The sequence below is a fragment of the Benincasa hispida genome, chromosome 5, assembly GCF_009727055.1.
Source record: "Benincasa hispida cultivar B227 chromosome 5, ASM972705v1, whole genome shotgun sequence".
NCBI classification, from domain to species: domain Eukaryota; kingdom Viridiplantae; phylum Streptophyta; class Magnoliopsida; order Cucurbitales; family Cucurbitaceae; genus Benincasa; species Benincasa hispida.
In genome coordinates this window covers 6,078,966-6,100,287 of record NC_052353.1, presented here as the reverse complement: position 1 = coordinate 6,100,287, position 21,322 = coordinate 6,078,966, and positions in this window count along the sequence as shown.

Sequence of the window (21,322 nt, the reverse complement as noted above, 5' to 3'; positions counted from 1 at the left end):
ACATTGCATGAAGCATGGCACATAGGTTATTTTATATGTGTTATACATACCTTGTCATAAGCAATGTGTTTTAATTGTTTCTTTTTAAAGGTTAAAGAGAAATTAGAACTAAAAGCAATAAGAAAGACATGCATGCTCACTAGGTTTAATTCATAGTTTTAAAATGTTTAAAACTTGAATGATATAGACCTAAGATCACGGTTCTAATATGATTAGCAACCCTTAGGTTTTAATCTTTTAATAAGTTTAATAGGATTAAATTGACTAATAAAAGGTTAAAGTGTAGCAAATCTATCTATAAGGGACCTTTTTTCTAAGACGGGTTCTATCTAGGCTAGGGTATTTAAGTTGACGGAAACGTAACACCTCTACCTGGCAACCTACTTGGAAAGGTAAATTAGATAGATTTGAAGTATGCATGTAAGTTAAAGACAGTCCATTAAAGTGTTTAAATGTGACTATTTGAACTTGTTTATTTCATAGACAAAAGTTGTTTATGAGCAGACTTAAAAAGATGACTTAGACTAAAATCAGTAGTCGGATTGTCTAGGTTAATGAACCCCTAGGTAGAACATTCAAGTGGGAAGTACTTGGGGCATATGATGCTTTATTTAAGCCTTTCACTTTTCTTCTATATAGTCCATACTGTGAGATCTACCCTCGGCCTCGTGGCACCCTGAGATTGTTCTCCTAAAGGATGGTGTTTGGGTAGGTCAATATCAAGGTGGATGGAGAGAATGTTCATAGTAAGTGGGAGCGGGAAGTGCGACAACATATCCCACGGTCTTTCTCATTGGATAGAATAAAGTTTCTACGCATCGCCTCGAGGACCTTGAGAGTGTCCCCTTATAGGATGACAGTTTTGCGCGTTTCTTTATTTGATCTCCTGTAAGAGGATAAGGTTACCTAGTCTCTTGTCCTAATCTGCTTCTTTCCTACGGTAGGCTCATTAGGGCGGGACTCTGGCACTGAAAGCGAAGGGTCACACTTCCGCAGAATTGTTAAGGGTTAACAGTTCTGGATCAAATAAATGGTGGTTGTTAGGTTCAATTCCAAGTGTTGATTTTGCCTAATGGTTGAGAAGGTCTCATCCCAGTGAAAATGCATCTGATCAGCCCACTAGTGACGTTTGTCCTGCCTCGTCGAGGCATCATTGCAAAATAGAAGTCTTAAACACTTAGGGTACTTGCAAACTATTTTGCTAAAATTAATTGGTTAAAATGTGATTCTTAACAAAGTGAAATACACCCTTACAACTCTCATCAACAAGTTGCAGACATACCAATCTTTACTGAAAAGTAAGGAGAGGAAAAAGGCTGAGGCAAATGTTGTTTCATCCTCTAGGATGTTCCATCGAGCTTCGACCTTAGGAACAAAGTCTGCACCTTGTACTTCCAACTCTGCAAAGGAAAAGAAGAAGAAGAAGGTTGGTAAGGGCAAAGGGAAAGTGCCTACTAACCCGCCACCTTTCGCCCCAAGAAGGCGTCCGTCGCCGGTTTAAAAGTAAAAATGTTTCCACTGCAATCAGGACGGACATTGGAAGAGGAACTGTCCTCCCTAGTTGAAGGAAATGAAGGCCGCCAAGGCTAAGGCCAAGGTAGATAAAGGTAAATATGATTTATTTGTACTAGAAACATGTTTATGGAAAATGATGGTTTTGCCTGGATAATTGATTCGGGCGCCACTAATCACGTTTGTTCTTCATTTCACGGGATTAGATCCTGGCGACAGCTAGAGGCTGGTGAGATGACGATGCGAGTAAGCACCAGGCACGTCATCTTAGCTGTGGCAGTAGAAGGCATCCAGTTATCTTTATAGAATTGGTTTCTAGTTTTAAACGATGTAAATATTATTCATGAACTTAAGCGGAACCTTATTTCTGTAAAGTATCTTTTACAATGTAAATATACTCTTTCTTTTAATGTAGATAAAGTGTTTATTTATAAAGATGGTGTTAATATTTGTACAACTTATCTGGAAAGTAACTTGTATATTCTAAGACCGTTAGCCTTAAGTTCCCTCCATAACACAAAATTGTTTAAAGCTGTCGTAATTCAATCTAAATGTCAATGAATTTCTCCAAAAGAAAATGCCTAGCTTTGGCACCTTCGATTAGGGCACATCAACCTTAATAGGATTGAAAGATTGGTGAAGAATGGCCTTCTAAGTGAGTTAGAAGAAAATTCTTTACCAGTATGTGAATTTTGCCTTGAGGGAAAGATGACTAAACGACCTTTTACTGGAAAAGGTTATCGAGCCAAAGAGCCTCTTAAGTTAGTACATTCTGACCTTTGTGGTCCTATGAATGTGCGAGCCCTAGGTGGCTATGAGTATTTTATCAGTTTTACTGATGATTACTCTAAGTATTGATATGTTTATCTGATGCAACAGAAGTTTGAATCTTTTGAAAAGTTCAAAGAGTTCAAGGTTGAAGTTGAAAACGCATCGGATAGACGGATTAAAATATTTCGATTGGATTGAGGTGGAGAGTTTTTGGACTCGTCATTCCAGGACTATTTGATAGAACATGGAATCATTTTCCAACTCTCAGCACCGGGTACACCTCAACAGAATGGTGTAGTGGAGTGAAGAAATAGAACCTTGTTGGACATGGTTCGTTCGATGATGAGTTACGCTTCCTTAACGAACTCATTTTGTGGTTTCGTAGTGGAGACTGCGATTTACATACTAACCTGTGTTTCTTCCAAGAGTGTTGCAAGAACACCTCTGAAGTTATGGAACGGACGTAAAGCTAGTTTATATCACTTCCGTATTTGGGGTTTTCCGATACATGTTCTTGAGGCAAATCTCAAGAAGTTAGAACCACGGTTGAGGTTATCCTCTTTGTAGGCTACACAAAGGTACACGAGGTTTATGATCCGTTGGAAAATATGGTGTTTGTTTCTACGAATGCTACTTTCCTAGAGGAAGATCATATTAAGGAGCACAGTCCACGTAGTAAAGTCGTGTTGCGTGAGCTTTCCAATGAAACTATTGAAACTTCAACAAGAGTTGTTGAAGAGCCTGCTTCATCAGCAAGAGTTGTTGATGGTAGTTCATCTAGTAGGTCAGTTCTAGCTCAAGAGTTGAGGGAACCTCGACGCAGTGGGAGGGTTGTGAACCCACTCGTTCGCTATCTGGGTTTCACGGAAATCCTTGCTATGGTAGCAGATAGCGACGTTGAGGATCTGTTGTCTTATCAGAAGGAAATGGACAATATTGACCGAGATGAATGGGTCAAGGTCATGTATCTCAAGATGGAGTCGATGTATTTTCACTCAGTATGGGATCTTGTAGATCAACCTGATGGGGTAAGACCTATAGATTGTAAATACATTTACAAGCGCAAACGGGGTGTTGATAGGAAGGTGCAAACCTTCAAGGCTCAACTTATGGAAAAGGGTTATACCCAGGTAGAGGGTATCGACTATGAGAAGACTTTCTCGCCTATTGCCATGTTAAAGTCGATCCGCATCCTCCTGTCCATTGTAGTTTATTATAATTATGAGATCTATCAAATGGACCTCAAGACGGCCTTTCTGAATGGTAATATTGAGGAGACCATTTACATGGTGCAACCCAAGGGATTTATAGCCCAAGGTCAAGAGTAAAAGGTTTGCAAGCTGAAACAGTCCATTTATGGGCTGAAACAAGCGTCTAGATCTTGGAACATAGGTTTGATACTGCGATCAAGTCGTATGGCTTTGAATAGAACGTTGGTGAATCTTGTGCCTACAAGAAAATCATCAATGCTTCAGTAGTTTTCTTAATGTTGTATGTAGACGATATACTACTCATTATGAATGATGTAGGTCTACTGATTGTAGTTAAGAACTAGCTAGCGACCCAATTCCAAATGAAAGATTTGGGAGAGGCTCCAGTTTGTTCTGGGTATACAGATCTTTCGGGATCGTAAGAACAAAGTCCTAGCACTGTCTTAGACATCGTACATGACAAGTTGTTGCTCACTTGATGCAGGACTCCAAAAGGGGCCTACTGCCGTTCAAGCATGGAGTCACTTTGTCTAAGGACATGTGTCTTAAGACACCTTAAGAGGTTGAGGAAATGAGACGGGTCCCATATGCATCTGTCGTTGCCAATTTGATGTACGCGATGCTCTGTACTCACCAGACATCTGCTACGCTGTGGGCATAATTAGTAGGTATCAATCTAACCTAGGCCAGGGTCACTGGACAACAGTGAATAACATCCTCAAGTATCTTCGGAGAATGAGGGACTATATGCTCGTGTATGGATCTAGGATTTGATCCTTATTGTATTTACGGACTCTGACTTTCATACTAAAAGGGACTCTTGCAAGTCCACATCAGGGTTAGGCTTTACTCTTAACGGAGGAGTTGTAGTGTGGCGAAGCACTAAGTAGGGGTGCATCGCCGACTCCACTATGGAGGCAGAGTACGTAGCGGCTTGCGAAGCTACTAAGAAGGTCGTCTGGCTCAGGAAGTTCTTAATAGAACTAGAAGTTGTTTCAGATATGTCTAGGCCAATCACTCTCTATTATGACAATAGTAGGGTTGAGGCGAACTCCAAGGAGCTTATGAGTTACAGGCGCGACAAACACATAGAGCGGAAGTATCACCTTATCCGCGAGATAGTGCATCAAGGAGACGTGATTGTCCCGAAGATCACTTCGAAGCACAATGTTGCTGACCTACGAAGGCTCTCGTGGTTACAGTGTTTGAGAGTCACCTTTAGAGCATAGGTCTACAGGACCGCCTGCGGCTGGACTAGGGCAAGTGTGAGATTTTCTTGTACTGGGCTTTTATGCCCTAGTTTATTGTTTTGTACTTGTTTTTGTACACCTCCCTTCACTTTAGGATAAGTGGGAGATTGTTGGGGTTGATGCCTTAAAGTCTCATGTCCTATAGTTTGTAAACATTTTGTACGAACGCTTTTGATGTATAATATATGATATTTACTTCACTTCTTGATTTTGCTCATCTGAATGTTTTATTTGCTCTATCACAAACCAATAAACCTAAAATCCTTGGTTGTCTTTAAACCCGAAAACATTCATCAACTCCATCCATAAGTGATAACCAAAATGGTCTATAATATATGGATATTAGAGGAAAACTTTATCCTAGTAACGCTACGGATGTGGCCCACATGTGGAATAATAGTTACAAGTGTTGTGACTTGTCACAGATGGTCTGATCCTGATCATTCGTGTAGGGGACATGTGAGCGGGGGCATCCTATACAAAGAGTTTGTATAAGACCTGACTACGAAGTGTTAACTTCTCGTTATATAACACCATTCATGACAGAGATTTCACTTCACTAGGATGACCATAGGTAACATGACATCAATCCTGAGTGAGTTGGGAACTCCTGTCATTGAGAGCGGTCCTTTGATTTGCATGAGTGCGAGTAGTCAGCCGCCGACTCAAACCTACCACTTTGGGGATTCGTCTGATTTGGGAGTTGGGAATTTAGCTACACAAGATGGAATTCACTCCTTCCCCAAAGTAGGGGTAAGTAGATAGATAGCCCCATTAAGGGCTGATTCCAGGGCTTGAACGATGTGACGTCACACACCTTCTCATGGCCTGAGAGATGTTCACATAGTTGGACTATGTTGTATTGTTCATTAGAGGGATCAGTGATACTTAAGAAGTGAGATGTAACTACAGGGGCAAAACGGTAAATTGGCCCAGGTGTACTTATGAGCATCTGTGAAGGGTTATCGTATTCATGATTGGTTATATCCAATGGACACAGAAATATACCTGTGGTAAGAAGAGTTTAGTTGTTGGTCTTTAGTGGAATGCCTGGCAGTTAACGGATGGTGGATCTCGTGGCTAAAGAGTTTAGTCAGTTATTCACGTATCGTTGGAGCTTCGAGCCATAGGTCCATAAGGTCCCCTTGGTAGCTTGGATACACGTTGAGAATCAGTTTGTGGGTCAGTTTGAAATGTTCAAATTGACAAGAAGAAGTTTGATTATATATGATATAATTGAACTGGTTAATTATATATGATATAATTAACTAAATGTATGAGATACATTATTTTGGAGAAAATTGGATATAAATGTGATTTATATACTATCTGAATTTTATAGGAACAAATTATCTTTGTATTTAATTTATAAAATTAATTGTGACAACTTTATAAAATTTTATAGATTAATTGATAAACAATAAATTCAATTCAAAATTTTGAGAAAAATAATTACTTAACAATCAAATAATAATAATAATAAAATTATTAATTACAAGTATTTGTAAAATGAGTGATTTAGAATTAAAGTTACTAGAATAATGAACAATTATAAAGTATTAAATTAAACCAAATTTACCTTTCAATAATTAATTTACACCATAATAATTTTAAACAAAATAATTTAATATAATCTCCATTCATAGAATGGAAAAGTATGAGAATAAAATGAAGTAAAATAATAAAATAAAAATAAAAAATAAATACTAAATAGAATGAAGAAGAGAAAAATAAATAAAGGAAAAAATAGAAAAGAAAAACATGTAAAAATATCACATAAAGCAAAAAAAAAAAATGATTAAAAAAGTTGAAATAATGAACATAAAAAGAATAGAAAAATAATGAATAAAAAAGAGAAAAAATAGATGGGAAAAGAAATAAAAATAGAGGAAAAAATGAAAAAGCAGAAGTGAGTTTATTAAAAACCTACCAATTACAATGAAGATAAAAAGCATGTAAATAGAGACATCCTTGATGCTTGGGAAAAATGTTTTCCCAGATAAATACCTCAAATTCTCCAACCAAACAAGTATTTTATATATCTATATCCATTCTTATCCTCTATTCCCTAAAACCAAATAGTCCATAAGAGCATTAGTTGAATCTAAAACATGCCGTTGATCATTTCCCATGAATATTAACATTCAGTAGAGGAAAATTTATAGAGCATGTGAATTGAAAAAAAAAAAAAAGAAGAAAAGAAAAATGAGATTTAGGAAAATTTAAATTGTTTTCATTTTTTAATAAAGAATTAGGAACAAGAATATGGGATGAAGCTAAAAAAATATAGTGTTTTTTCAAACAATTGACAAAAGTAGGGTAGTGAAATCGTGTACAGGGTACACGATAACCATTTGGAAAAATCGTGTACAGGGTACACGATTAACATTTAATCCAGTCACTACTAGGTCAGCTGACTTGGTTGACCGGTTGCATGAAGACTCGTGGTCCAGATCCATGATAGCCATAATCGTGGACCCGGTCCACGAATTTTTTCTTTTTTCTTTTTTTAAAAAAACTAGATTGACTAATTATTATTTTTAATTGGAGATGCTAAAATAATGCAAAAGTCTATTATGATACATAATGGTAGAAATTGACTCACTTTTGTTTTGATATAGATATTTTCTACAAAACTCCATAAGTCTAAATAGAATTTACCAATTCCTTTGTATTTCATTTGTAGTTGTTGCAAATTCCAATTTGAGTATCAAAGTCTCTTTTAGAATCTAGAATAAAATAATAGAATTTATATATTCTAAACAATATTAAGACTTTAGGACTGGGTCCACAAATTCCTTCATTATTAAACTTAACAATATATTTAGTCTACAATGAAAACATAATTATTCTACACTTATATTTAAAAAAATGTCATGATATTAAAAAAGATTTACAATTAGTTTTTAATTTGAAAATGGAAGTTTACATGAAATCTAAAGACGACCCCCTGGCCCTTACCCCTCATGGGGGTTGTCTTCGTGTCCTTCTAAATTAGGTTCACCCTGTTGTCATTGTCATCTACGACGAATACGTCTTCGATCGGTGTCAGCAACATTGAGCTGTCTTGTTTGTTGAATAATACTTTCTATGTTGACCAATGTTTGCTGACACATTGAACCCAACTCTAGTAAGTTGTGCTGCACTGAATATTGTTGTACATCTCCGATAAAATTATTCTGTACAATGAAAAAAATAAATATTAAACAATATTCATATGATATATATAAAAAATGTCTGATTTTAAATCTCTTACCATGCAGTAATAGTAAGCACTACCAGGTGTGATAAATCGCCTCGTGATTGAATCGTACCAGGAAAAATAGTCATCTAATACAGCTGACCCATTTGTTATTTCTCCCTGTGCACAACAATCATGTCGTCCATGCCAGTAGGATATATATTCTGCATGGATTCGATGCTAGTCTTGGTCGTGCTTACCTCTCAAATCAATCTGGTGTAGTGTTGGGAATGCATAGGACAACGAAGGTATCATTTGTCGCAGACCGAACTGTCTCAACACACGATCTGGATAATGCCACACTATTATATGGAAGCATATAAAAGGGTAACGGTCAACCAGATGTCTTCACCATCACGATAGTAATCAGGTAATGATGACCAAATCTGTTGTGTGTATGACGCCCAATTAATCTGACAAAAAAAGAAGATAAGTATACATCCAAAATGTTTTAAATATTCATTTATATATACATTTATATATACATTTGTTACTTGATTGTGCATCAGTCTGTCAAATATTTTTTGGTACACGAGCAACATATTTGCTGACTGTTTAGAGGTAGCTAATACACCATTCCATCTAAAATTATAAAAAATACAATTAATTTATATTCTTACATAAAATGATAACGAAATAAATATATAAATGAAATAATACCGGGCACTAATTGGACGATGATCTGGGGCCTGTAACTGGACTTATGGTGCTATAATTGGAAATCTATCATAAGTCCATACTGGTAGTATCAGTGGTCCCACTATTTCCAACGCTTGTGCATTGGTAGCCCGACAAATTTCTCTATACAATCATGCAAGACATGCACCACCCCACAAGTACGTACCAGCATGCTCGAAATTAGACAGTAGTGAGATGAAACATGAGATGCACTAGAGTATTTGACTTGTCAGCGAACAAAAATCTTCCAATAAGTTGCATAATTTATGCTCGTGCATACCTACGTACGCTGATGTCGTCGCATCGGAGGTAATTCTGGAAACTGGGACGCCAACCAGGGGTTACTCAATCTTGAGCCTTTCAGATCATCTGGTAGAACGCCTAAGAGCTCTTCATAAACATTCTTCCAATCAGTAGTGAACCTGTCAATGGTTGCCCGTCCACTCGTAACCCAAACTGTATGGCAACATCCTGTAGCGTGATTGTACATTCCCCACAAGCGGTGAAATGTGTAAGTTTTTTTGTCTCCAACGCTCAACTAGAGCAATAATGAAGTGCCAATCAAGTTGGATAAATCCAATTTGTGCAACCAAGAAAACCCATTTGTTCAACGTAGAGAATAATTGGTGATCAAATGGGATAGTATGTTATGCAGATGCCTCCCTCTCTGACAACTCAAAACTACTGTAGAAGAACTATCCCATATAGATTGTGAACGATGCGTATTTTGTTGATATAGTTGTACAGGATTAGAAGAACCAGGCTCCATTATCTAAGAAAGTTCAAATTACATTACATAATAAAATCCATCACATAAAAGATACATAAAAAGATACAATTATATAAAATGAAACTATTACATAAAAAAATAAGTATACATAAAATGATATATATATATATAATATATTATTAATATATATATATGAAGATTATACATTTAAATCATGGATCCATAAACTATACATTTTCGAACTTGATCCTCATTTTTATAAACAAAGACATATATTGGAAAAAATTAAAGAAAAAACTTTACCTCAATCAAAGAAAATGCTTCGGATGAAGAAAATCCTTAGGTAGATCGACTCACGGTGGCAGCAACAAGAGAAAATAAGGCAAAGCGGAGGTTTTCGAACGATGTTTGGACGGAGGAAGATCGAAGTTTTTGGAGGAAGAACATTTCGGATTGAGGAAGAAGAAGTGGTGCGGCAGTTTAATGGAGAAGAAAGTCGTATACATGACTTAAAGTCATCGTGTACAGGTACACGATTACCTCAGTCAACGTTGTATGACTGCCCCATTGGCAGTCTGTGCGTACCAGATCAATAGGTACTCGTATACCAGGTACACAATTTAGAGCTAATCATATATTGGGTACACGATTAAGGCGTAATCGTGTACCGGGTACACGATTAAATAACCTATTTTTGTCAATATTTTCAACCACTCTATTTTTGTTAATATATATTAAAATAACATTATTTACAAAAAATCAAGAATATGTTTATAACTATTTTTATTTCTTGTATCTTGAAAAGAAGAAAAAAAATAAACTTATTTAATAACTATCTTTTGTTTCGCGTTTATTGTATTTTCTCCCTTATCTTATAGTTCAAATATAATTTGGTTATATAATAGAAAAGGGTAAATTACCTTTTTTTGTCCTCAAATTTTGAGTCTAGTGTCAATTTGATCTTTAAGTTCAAAATGTTACACTTTTAGAGGGTGTTTAGGGCAAGGAGAATCCTAAGACTATAAACCACGAGTGAATACTATTTTGTAGTCCTCAATTGGATACAGTCAATACTATTCGAAACCTCTATTTATACGACATTTACTATTTGCCACAGTCTTTACTACTTTACATTTATCATTTTTTTTATTCTTTACTACAGTGCTTACTATTTCCTTCTCAAACTAAAATAATCTACCCCTCAAACACATACTATTATAACCCAAACTAAAATAATCTACACTCCAAACACAAACGTTTATGATCCAATTATAATAACCTAGGACTATAATAACCAACTCCTTGCTCCCTCTATATTTAAGTTTTGAATTTGGTTTCAATTTAGTTCCTAAGTCACAAAAAGTTACAATTTCACAATTAGCCAAATTGAAACATAATCCATTGATGGTAAAGCAAAAAAGTGAGCCTCAATTGATTATGTTTATTGTTGTTTACCTGTGTCCCATAATCGTAATGAACTATGACACTCTCCTCCAAATCTGTAATAAAAAGTGCAATCTAATTGAGAAACGAATTGTACTTGAAAATTACGTGGGACCCATTATCTTTACTGTGTTACTATTACAGATATTGTTATTGTAACAGTATGAGAATTATGAGTCTATCACATTTACTGTTATCTTCACCTTTCCTGTTATCGTAAATGTGATAGATTCTCAAATTAAGTAAACGTAATAAAAAACAATTCAATTATGTTTACAAATCAATTACGATTGATCTATTAATAGAATCTCATTACGATTAATTTTTATTATAGTTTGGTAAATGTGGCTTTAATTCAATTTAGTCTCTAGGTTTCATGACTTGTACTTTTATTCTCAAATTTTCAATGCTCATTTTTTTTTATCTTTGGTGCCAGTGTCTATTAGTTAATTTAAAAGAATTATAATTAATTAATTTTTCACTATTTTTCACCAATAAGTTTTTTTTTTCACCAACATTAAAATTAAATTTAAAATTTTACTTCAAAATTAGGGACATTTTCAAATATAGAAAATGAACTAAACTATTTTGAAATATGCTGAATTTATCAAATGGGCTAATCTTGTTTTTTTGTTATATGTGTAAATAGTTTCAAGTTTTTTCCATTTATAAGAATTTCCCTCATAATTATTTAAAACTAATTAATAGATATTAACGCCAAAGATTAAAAATGAGTATTTAGTTAAAATTTGAGCTTAAAAGTGTAAATTTTGGAAATCTAGGGATAAAATTAAACTAAAACTCAAATATCAAGAGTAAAATTACAACATTTTGAGCCTATGGACCAGATTGAAACCAAACTCAAAACTTAAGTACAAAAAATTTAACATCTTGAAACTTAGGGACCACATAAAAACTAGACCCAAAACCTAAAGATAAAAATGTTTTATTTCACAAGATATATAGTGTTGGGGGTTTCAAGGAAAGGCCTAGACCCATGTGCTAGCCTAACCCAAGGACACTTTAGGAGTTCACACATCACAAAATAGGCAACCTCAAGCTTTGGGTCGAACTAGTCGTGCTCATTAGCCAGAAACCTGCAACCGCAAGAGCTACACTTACATTGACACTATTAATATTGCATACGTCCATAATGAATGTCAGGTGATGAACTCTATAAAAAGTCTGTGTTCGACGAGATTTTCGGAGAAATTTAATTCATGGAATTTGAACTTTATATTTGTATTAATTTCTTTGATATAATGAGTCGATCTCTAGTACATAATCCTTTGATGTTTTCTCTTGAAAAATGAACTTTAATCTTTAACCTTGTTGATCTTCTTGGATGATTGGCCTTTGGACTTGATGATCTTCTTGGAGGATCGACCTTTGGGCTTATTGATTTTCTTGAAGGATTGACCTTTGGACTTGTTGATCTTGTTGATTAGTTTAGATCGGTCTCTAGCTTGTTAATCGTCTTGGATCGGCCTCAAAACTTTAGGAGAGTTATATTCTTCAGATCTTCAGAGCTTTAATCATATGGACTTCAGATCTTCAGAGCTTTAGAGCTTCGGTCTTTAGAATTTGAGAGCTTCAGAGCTTTGGTCTTCAAAACTTGGGAGCTTCAGTGTTCAGAGCTTTAGTATGTCTCCTAATCTTCAAAGCTTTAAGGAAGTTCTATTCTTCAAATCTTTAAAGCCTCAACCTTGGAATCTTCATAGCTTTAGAATTTCAGTCTTCAGAGCTTCAACCTTTATTCTTTAAACCTCTTAATAAAAGGGTAGGGTCACTATTTATAAAGGTTTCCCGTGAGTCTTATATGGGCTTGGGTTCAATTGCTTTTGGGCCCAAATATTGAGCTTGAGCTAAAGTTAGGTATGGGCCTAATCTTTTATTTAGTCTAAAATTTCACCAAGGGCTTGAATTGGATTGGGCCTAAGCAACTTTAATTACTTGACTGATCCCATTTATAATTTCCACAAAAGGCTGGGGCTTTTGGTGTTATGACATGACAACTTGTGATTAGTCGAAATTTCTCATACAACAATCTCATTCCACCACTTCAAGGGATAAATAATATTATGTATGCTTAGCCAATCCAAATAACACATGTACTGATTTAGGCATCGAAGTATATCTGGCTCGTTGACACGCTGGTGTAAGTTCTCTTACAAGTCAACTCAACTGAAATCCTCAAACAAGAGAAACTCCGCCTAGAGACGAGTAGCCTGGAAGAGATTCGCGTGCCAACATATAACATGCATTATAATATATAAAAAACAATTACCAAAAGGTTACATAATATAATATAAATATATCTCAATGCAAAATTAACAACAACAATACAAGTATTTTAACCCCCAAATATTATCCAAATTTTTGGAGTTTATGCCCTAAATCTCGTGGTCTTGTAGTTTATAATTGTATTGTATAAACATTTTTTAATCTAATAAAATAAGTGTATTTTATTCAAATTTAGTTGCATTAACCCATAAAAACTAATAAACTAAGATTCAAAGTTATCTCTGGTAACTTAAACATATATGTGGAGACATACATGTGGATCGTGTTTAAGTGATAGCCTACATGGTCTGTAGTAGATGGGCAAGGCTGGGTACGTTATCCTTGTGACACTACGAATATGACCCGTGTTGTAGTTGTTACAATTGTTGTAAAGTGCTATAAATGATATGATCTTGATCATTTATGTGGAGACATGTGAGCATATTCTATAACACCGTTGCTAGAAAAGACTTACATTTCACTAGGATGATCATAGATAACTTGACCTGAATCCTAGGTGAGTTGTGAACTCCTGTTTATAAAAAAAGGTCTTTTGATCTACATGGGTGAGAGTGGTCAGTTTCGTCGACTCAATATGCCTACCATTTTAGGGATTCGTCTTGGAGAGTTGGGAACGCAGCTTCACAAGAAGGCATTCACTCATTTTCTATAGTTAGAGTAAGTAGAGAAATTACTCCCTTAAGAGTTGATTCTGGGGCTTGAACAATGTGGCGACATACCCTCTCCTAGCCTGAGAGGGGTTCTGTTGTTGTTAAACTATAACTTATTGTTCATTAGAGGAATTAGTGGTATTTAAGGAGTTAAATGTAACTACAGTGACAAAACGGTGATTTTGACCCAACTATATTTACAAGCAATTTGTGAAGGGTCAACACACCATTGATTCGTTATATCTAATAGACATAAAAATATATATATAGTGCGAAGAATGAAATTGTCGGTCTTTAGAGGAGTGACCGACAGTTAGTGGAAGTTGGTTAATTTAATTACAGAGTTTAATTAATTAATCATGTATCATTGGAGCTTTAATCTATAAGTCCATAAGGTCCTCTCGTTAGCTCAATTGGGATTAATGAGAATCGAATTAATTTGAATTGTTCCAATTAATAAAGGGAATTAATTATATGAGATATATATATATATATAATCAATTTAAAATTTAAAATTGGTTATAGTTTAAATTAATGATAGGGGAGGGAATTATTTGATCACTCCCTCTCCCTTTTTTTTCTTCTTCCTGCTTCTTAGATGTACGGAAAAAAAAGTTCTCCCAAGAAGAACTATGTAAAAATTTTTCTCTCAAGAGATTATTCCTTATTCCCTTCCAAAAATTAATTTTTGAAACTCACACACTCTCAATCGATTCTCAGCCTTGAGAATACTGAGGTTGTCACATGGTGGTGTCTAAATTCTTGGAGAATTGTTACTGCGTTAGTGAGTTTGTTCGAAGAGTTCGAATTGTTCATGCTAATCACCGGGAGAGGATTCACGAAAATAATTTGGTCTTCAAGGGTGATTGTTCTTCCACCCTTTATCACCTCTTAATTCTGTGAAAATTGCATGCTTAATTAGAATGTAGATCCATGTTTCCATCCTTTGTAAATTCTTATGTTCCGTAAAATTGAATTGGGACTACGGTCCATTCCACTGTAGGTGTTCACACATCCCTTCACAAATTTGATATATAATATTATTTGTCACTTGAGTCCAGTTCCTTAAATGATGTCAACTCAGATTAAACTCAATTATATTGCTTTTTGTAAATTTCGTAGTGGTAAAATATTAAAGTAAGACTAAATGCATGTTCCATAAACAAAATTGTATATTATTGGATAATTCTAACTGATTCCAAGGGTATAAAATTTAAAAAGCAAAATTTGATATTTGAAACTAAAATAATATATAAATATTGCTACTGCAGTTGTGTTGGCTGATCATTTTTTCTTTAGGCATTCTATTGAGTCCTTTGTCCTTACTCTTGTCAAGGGCTCTTGTCTGTCTAGAGAATATTTTCTCCTTTTATGGTGCAGAGATGATTTTGTTGGCTCTTTGGCCATTGATCTGAAATTAATTAATTTTAATTAATTAATTAATTAATGTTTAGATAATAACAAACTTAAATTAATTTATTAACCATCTGAGTGTTTAAATTATCTATTGCGCAGAGCTCGAAATAACGAACCCAATGCAATTTTAATCGCTCAAATTGAAGTTCAAACGAAGAAAATATGCCCAAAACAAGCTTAACGAAAAAATCTTGAGCTAATGACGTGACAGAATTTTTCTCATCAAATTGGACCCAATTGAAAGGTGACAGTTGGAGCAACGGAGGAGTAACACATTGTGACCTTTTGATTTTTGAATTGGTTTTAAAAAGAAAATTAATTCAATATATGTTTGTATCGACGGCTAGTTTTTGACACATAATAGACTTTTTTTTTTGTTGGGTTTTTAAATTGAAAATGAATTTAATATTATTTTATGTTATGTTTAAAGGCTAATTTTAGAAACAACATTTGTTTTTTTTTTTTTAGGTTTTAAAAGAAATGATTTCAAAAAATAGATATTATTATATTCTTTTCCTGCTTTTGTCTAACTACTAGATGAGTTTAAATCTTCACCATCCAATTTCCTTTAAACAACATCTGATTGCCCAAATTGAATTGGGTTTTCACCTACTCCATCTCTTTTTAAGCTATTCATCTTCTCCATATTTAAAAAAATATAATTTTATATTTTTACAATCCTCAAAATCACATTATTATTCTCTCTAATCACTTAATTGTTCCTTTTCATCTTATTCTTTTGAGATTTATTGTATTGTGAGAATTTATTTGTTGTGAGCTCAAAATATATAAATCTACTTTTTTAGAAAGTTTCTCCCGTATGTTCTTTAATTTTTCCAAACATTTTGTGAGGGTTGCTCTTGATCCCGAAAAAGTGCGATTGTAATGGTTTGATCCTAGAAGGGGTTGAGTTTGCTCTTGAACTCGCAAAAAAAATGGTTTAGCAGTTGCCTCTAATCCGTGGAAAGAGTCGGTGAGATCCTTATCCAAGATCCCAAGAGGTGCTTGGGAAAGCGGATATAGATTAAGTTTGACCAAACCACTATAAAAAAATTTCGTGTTGATTTCTTTATCCCTATACTACTTTAATTTTGCAATTAATGTGTTATTATAGTTTATTACATAAAATTAATTGCAATATTTGTTCATGAAGTTAATTGCTCATATTTATATATTTTGATCTGTAGTTGTCAAATTTGTACGTTCATCATCAATCTTATTATTAAAATTAAATTAGGTACTTTAAAGTAGTATTATTGACTTCTTAATTATTTTGGGTTTAATTTATTTGCATGAATTTATTGTTTAAATTACTTGTTAGCAAAATGTTTGTTAATTTATTTAATGGGGCCCACATTAAAAAAAAGTTTTCATTAATTTTTGTAACCCTATTCACCTTGCTCTAAGGTTGCCATACTAATCCTACAACTTTCCATTTTTGGTACCACGAGAATTTTTTATCTTGCAGATTTGTTTTCTTTTTGTTTCTCTTATTATTCGTCTTTATACGTCTTGTAAGGTTAACCCTTTTGATTATAAGGATTGTAAAAGTGTGAAAAGAACAGGGAGATTTTGTGTGCTTGTTGTAGGAGTGGTGCTTGAGTTTTTATTCAACCTTCTGCAAGTTCATTCTACTTGAGTTGTTGAGTAAACGTTCATTCTTTCTGTTGAGTGATACAACTTTTAGTGAGAAAAAAACTCTTTCAAAGATAAAAGGAATTGCAAAGCTTCATGTTTAAAGTTTAGAGGGAGCCACAGCCACGTGAAGCATATCACGAGAGAAAGTCTCGGGTTTAGGGGAGTTTAAACTTTTCATTAGGAGTAACCTCTTTGTGAGTTTAGATAGTGTACACTATCAAATAAGTATTCCTCTGTAATTACTTAACTCTATTAGTGAAGTTTTTTTCATCAGGCTCTCCAAACGTAGGCGTGGTTACATTGAATTGGATTAATAATTTCTGTGTGTTCCTTCTTCTATTTTTTTCTATTTGATTATATATCCGTGACATTGTATTTGATTAGTATGCTAACTTTTTCAAATTTTAAAAACAAGAAATGAGAGATTATCAAATAATTTTTTCCTTAAAAAAGAGAAATAAGAAACAAGAATGCTATCAAACCTTTCTTATAATAACATTTAAGAAGAAAGTGAGAGGAAAAAAAACTTCAAGTGGAAAAAAGTAGATGTTAACCACAAGAATGAGTGTACATCAAACTTTAAAGACAAACTTTTAAACAATAATAATGCAGAAAGTTGAGCAATAAATAGTTACCCAATACAAAATATGGCAAATCACATGCATGAACTAAAAAAATTAAAAGAATGTTCAATGAATTGGATAAATCTTAGTCATCAATGGTAGAATTTTGGAATATCACACCAAAATTTCTACAATGGAAAAGGTAAAGTTTATGTGTCTTTAAGGGATGGGTCCAAATAATTTTTTTCTTTGATGCATTATTTTTTCCAACCTAACATCATAATTTATTGTTAAGCATGGGGGCAACTTTTTCAAAAGGGGTTATGACATTAATACATATACCACCTAGTTTGCACAATCAACAATAAAGTTTAAAAACAAATATTAAATATTAAAAGTAAATATTGTTTGAAATTAATTCATTTTTATTGTGGATAAAAGTGACTAGTGTTGTCCTTTCTTTTACTTTTGTAGTTTTGTGATGATAAATATTGGTTTCATAATTTCATTACTTTGATTAACCACTTCAAATAGCTATTTCATCCAGGAGAGGTTGTGAAATTGTCCAAAAATAAATAAATAAATAAAACCTCCGACTACTATGATAGAAATAAGTAGAGAAATTTGAGAAAAACAAAACAAAATTGGAAACACAAGAATTGACGTGAAAAAACTTCAAACCAAAGAAAAACCACGGACCAAAAAAACATCGCTATGTGAATATTATTACAGTCACGTAGAGATCTCTCTCAAATCCCAATTACAAAGAAAGTATACCCTAACAGCATTGTATCACATATCTGAGTTAGTTGTATACTAAACTTTAAAATGTTTCGAATTGGAATGTTTTGAAAAAAAAAAAAAAAAAAAAAAAAAACATAGGTTTATTTATAGTGCTTGGAGTATTACTTTCTTGAACCTTTCTGATGTAAGATAACTGCTTTTCTAATATTTGGTCAAAATTCAAAAAAAAAAAAATCTTAGAGATAATACTTGTACTTGTGCTAGATTCATCATTTACATGATTTAATGGAGATTAAAAGAGCCCATAGGTTTGTCAAATTTGTGCTTGGTAAGGCTCTCATCACATAGAGGTGTGTAGGTATTTGATGTCCCAATTAACTTTGGTAAGAACCTTTGCTATACTTGATACTACAGTAGAAAATGTATTAAGTTTAGTTTCATCCAATACATCTTCTTTAAAAAAAACGTTCAACGGGTTCTTGAATTTTCAATATTATTTTGTTTACATCTAATATGTATCTAAATTTTCAATTTTGTGTCTAATAGACCTATTGATTTTTTTAAATATAAAATATTTCAAAAACTCATTAGTTACAAAATTGAAAATTCAAGGATCTTTCGTAGTTAAATATCAGTTCATAAACTTGTTACTAGTTAGACACAAACTTGAAAATCTAAGGATTAAATTTTGTAGTTTAACTTGAAAATATACATCGGTAGTGCAGACACCTCTAAGAAAGATTTTAGACAGCCCATATAAAAAGAAAAATAGAAGAGATTAATCAAAACCTTTTGAGTTTATTATGAGAAAATTCAAGTTTCTAACTTGTTGATTGATGACATATGTCTTAAGAATTGAGTTATAGTTAGTAGGAGTATTCATGGATTGGATTGGATTGAAGATTGGATTGAAGGACTCTTTTAGACTCAATCCAATTGTTCGGATTGTAAATTTCTTTAAGCCAAATAACCTTTATTAAAAAAATGAACCCAACCCAACCCAACCATGAAATCTTTGGATTGAGTTGATTTGGGTTAGATCATTTATTTAAAATTTTGTTATAAAAGAAGTAAAATATAAATATGTAAAAATCGGATTTAATTATTTTTATATATTGAATTAAGATTAACAACTCAATTTCAATTTATATAATGAAAATTTTCTTTTTAGAGTCCTAAGAAACTATTTTTAAGAGTGGTTGGAAAATAAATTATTAAAAAATAATGAAATTAAATAAAATTAAAATCAATATATTTATAAATAATTGTATCATAAGTAACAAAAGAAATATATTTTAAAGTTAATAATAAGTTCGGGTTGATTAGGATTAGTTTGTATTATATTAGGTGAATCTATGAACCAACCCAACTCATAAAATTTTCATTTATTTGAAATAAACCTAACCCAAATGAGTTGATAACCTAACCCAGACCACATGGGTTGAGTTGGGTTGATCGATTTTTTCGAATTATCAGATTTTTTAAACACCTTTAATAGTTAGTATATTTGGAATGCATTTTTCAAATGTTTAATTTAAACAATAAATTATTTTAGAAAAAAAATAGAGTATTTGACAACTATTCAAAATAGCGTGTGAAGAGTATTTTCAACCATATTTGTCAAAAGTGTTCAAATAAAAACGAACTTTTTGAAAAACATTTTTTTCTCAAGTCAATCCAAACGAGTCCGTAGATTGGCTAATCAAAACTATTTAGATACATGAGAAAATACAAAATCAAACCCCATGACTCATTACTAAACATACAGTACTAAGAAGCAATTGAATAATATAACTTAAAAAAAAAATCATCTTCAGGGTAGTTTGGAAAATATTTCTAAGAATAATGTAAATAAAAAACAATACACAGATATAAAGTAGAGAGAAACAATTGACAAATAGAGTATGGTAGAATTGGATGAAACTCTACATAGTGCAAATTGTGTAGCACGTAAATGATTTTGGTGGTATTGTACCCGATTAGTTTTTAGGTAACACCATTAAATCATGGACATGGTACACAATTTATCTAATTCGTGTATCACCTTCACGAGTTATCAACATTATTTTTAGAAATAGTTTCATGTTACCCTCTTTTCTTGAAGTATTCCTCTCCCTTTCTCTATATATACATATATATAAAAGTGTACTTTCTATGATGACATGGTTGATTAATTAGAAAAGAACAAACTATTATTTAGAAAGTATATAAATTTAATTTTTCTTTTAATTATTTGTCAATTCATTGCCACTCATTTGGCAACCAAACCAATCAAAACCACAAACATGAGGGAAGAAAAAGACTTAATTTTGCAATTTAAATGAAATAATTTTCAAATAAAAACAGTGAAGAGGTTGTCAAAATTGAAAACCCAACTTGGAGATGAGGAATGGAGAACTTTTCATACAGAATATTTTTTATTACTTTAATATAAATATTTATTTTGGGGATGAGATCTTAGCGGTCATCATATAATCTCAACCAACCAAATGAACCAAATTAAACAACATAGAAAGAAACAGAATGTCAATGTCACAAACCATAAATGCAAAACAACTTCATCCATGTTTTTATGATTTTATCAGTTTCACAAATGAAAAATAAGTATCTTTTTAAAAACCAATTAATTTTTACCTTCTTTTTGTGTGAAATTGCCACTTTTAACCCCAAATATATTCTTCTTTCCTTCATTTTGCAGCGTTTTATTTTAGTTTCTTCTTCCTTTTTCCTTTTTTTTTTCTTTTTTTTTTTTGCGATTCTTTTTTCTACATTTTCCCTGCATTTCTTCTTTGGTTTTCTTTTCTTTTACTTTTGTTCTTTTGTTCTTTTTTTCTTATTTTTTCTGTATTTTATTTTTGTATTTCTTTGCATCGAGCATCGAGTGAACTTCTGAATTGAGCATAGAACATATAGCATAGAGTATCGAGGATTGAGGATCAAGGATCGAGTAGCATGTACCTAATATATAACATATAACATATAACATAGAGCATAGAACGTAGAGCGTAGAGCATAGAACATAGAGCGTCAAGTATCGAGGATGAGTACCAAGAAAACTTATAAATCACAGCGTGCAAATGGTTTTCAGGTCGAATGGGTAAATTAACAGGGTGTTGACACAAGTAGAATGCTACTTTTCATTCAATTTTAATGTTTATATATATATATATA